Source organism: Oncorhynchus nerka, linkage group LG18, assembly GCF_034236695.1.
Source record: "Oncorhynchus nerka isolate Pitt River linkage group LG18, Oner_Uvic_2.0, whole genome shotgun sequence".
In the NCBI taxonomy this organism is placed as follows: domain Eukaryota; kingdom Metazoa; phylum Chordata; class Actinopteri; order Salmoniformes; family Salmonidae; genus Oncorhynchus; species Oncorhynchus nerka.
In genome coordinates, this window is record NC_088413.1 from 9,281,750 (window position 1) to 9,284,377 (window position 2,628).

A 2,628-nucleotide genomic window follows, 5' to 3' on the forward strand; every position below is an offset into this window, starting at 1 on the left:
TTCCTCTCATAACAACAAGAGGCCCAGCGCCTCCTGTTCCTCCCTTCCTCTCATAACAACAAGAGGCCCAGCGCCTCCTGTTCCTCCCTTCCTCTCATAACAACAACAGGCCCAGTGCCTCCTGTTCCTCCCTTCCTCTCATAACAACAAGAGGCCCAGCCTCCTGCCTCTCCAAGAGGCCCAGTTCCTGTTCCCCTTCCTCTCATAACAACAACAGGCCCAGCGCCTCCTGTTCCTCCCTTCCTCTCATAACAACAAGAGGCCCAGCGCCTCCTGCTCTCCTGTTCCTCCCTTCCTCTCATAACAACAAGAGGCCCAGCGCTCCTGTTCCTCCCTTCCTCTCATAACAACAAGAGGCCCAGCGCCTCCTGTTCCTCCCTTCCTCTCATAACAACAAGAGGCCCAGCGCCTCCTGTTCCTCCCTTCCTCTCATAACAACAAGAGGCCCAGCGCCTCCTGTTCCTCCCTTCCTCTCATAACAACAAGAGGCCCAGCGCCTCCTGTTCCTCCCTTCCTCTCGCCTCCTGTAATAACAACAACAGGCCCAGCGCTCCTGATCCTCCCTTCCTCTCATCCTGTTCCTCCCCTTCCTCTCATAACAACAAGAGGCCCAGCGCCCTCCTGTTCCTCCCCTTCCTCTCATGCCCAGCCCAGCCTCCTGTTCCTCCCTTCCTCTCATAACAACAAGAGGCCCAGCGCCTCCTGTTCCTCCCTTCCTCTCATAACAACAAGAGGCCCAGCGCCTCCTGTTCCTCCCCTTCCTCTCATAACAACAAGAGGCCCAGCGCCTCCTGTTCCTCCTTTCCTAACAACAACAGGCCCCTTCCTCCCTTCCTCTCATAACAACAACAGGCCCAGCGCCTCCTGTTCCTCCCTTCCTCTCATAACAACAAGAGGCCCAACAACAAGAGCCCAGGCCCAGCGCCTCCTGTTCCTCCCTTCCTCTCATAACAACAAGAGGCCCAGCCTCCTGCCTCCTGTTCCTCCCTTCCTCTCATAACAACAAGAGGCCCAGCGCCTCCTGTTCCTCCCTTCCTCTCATAACAACAAGAGGCCCAGCGCCTCCTGTTCCTCCCTTCCTCTCATAACAACAAGAGGCCCAGCGCCTCCTGTTCCCTCCCCTTCCTCTCATAACAACAAGAGGCCCAGCGCCTCCTGTTCCTCCCTTCCTCATAACAACAAGAGGCCCAGCGCCTCCTGTTCCTCCCCTTCCTCTCATAACAACAAGAGGCCCAGCGCCTCCTGTTCCTCCCCTTCCTCTCATAACAACAAGAGGCCCAGCGCCTCCTGTTCCTCCCTTCCTCTCATGGCCCAGCGCCTCCCTGTTCCTCCCTTCCTCTCATGTAATAACAACAACAGGCCCAGCGCCTCCTGTTCCTCCCCTTCCTCTCATAACAACAAGAGGCCCAGCGCCTCCTGTTCCTCCCTTCCTCTCATGTAATAACAACAACAACAGCGCCTCCTGTTCCTCCCTTCCTCTCATAACAACAAGAGGCCCAGCGCCTCCTGTTCCTCCCTTCCTCTCATGTAATAACAACAACAGGCCCAGCGCCTCCTGTTCCTCCCTTCCTCTCATAACAACAAGAGGCCCAGCGCCTCCTGTTCCTCCCTTCCTCTCATGTCCACCTCCTGTTGCTGCTCCAGTTTCAACTGGCCTCTAGGACCATGTCCCAGGACTAACATGATGACTCCTGTTTGCTGTCCCCAGTCCACCTGGCCCTGCTGCTCCAGTTTCAACTGTTCTGCCTTACTATTATTCAACCATGCTGGTCATTTATGAACATTTGAACAACATCTCCACACAGCCAGAAGAGGACTGGCCACCCCACATATGCCTCCTAATTCCTCTTTCTTTCTCTCTCTCGGAGGACCTGAGCCCTAGGACCGTGCCCCAGGACTACCTGACATGATGACTCCTTGCTGTCCCCAGTCCACCTGACTGTGCTGCTGCTCCAGTTTCAACTGTTCTCCTTATTATTATTCCCATGCTGGTCATTTATGAACATTTGAACATCTTGGTCATGTTCTGTTATAATCTCTACCCGGCACAGCCAGAAGAGGACTGGCCACCCCACATAGCCTGGTTCCTCTCTAGGTTTCTTCCTAGGTTTTGGCCTTTCTAGGGAGTTTTTCCTAGCCACCGTGCTTTTACACCTGCATTGTTTGCTGTTTGGGGTTTTAGGCTGGGTTTCTGTACAGCACTTTGAGATATCAGCTGATGTACGAAGGGCTATATAAATAAATTTGATTTGATTTGATTTGATGTAATAACAACAAGAGGCCCAGCGCCTCCTGTTCCTCCCTTCCTCTCATGTAATAACAACAACAGGCCCAGCGCCTCCTGTTCCTCCCTTCCTCTCATAACAACAAGAGGCCCAGCGCCTCCTGTTCCTCCCTTCCTCTCATGTCATAACAACAAGAGGCCCAGCGCCTCCTGTTCCTCCCTTCCTCTCATAACAACAAGAGGCCCAGCGCCTCCTGTTCCTCCCTTCCTCTCATGTAATAACAACAACAGGCCCAGCGCCTCCTGTTCCTCCCTTCCTCTCATGTAATAACAACAACAGGCCCAGCGCCTCCTGTTCCTCCCTTCCTCTCATAACAACAAGAGGCCCAGCGCCTCCTGTTCCT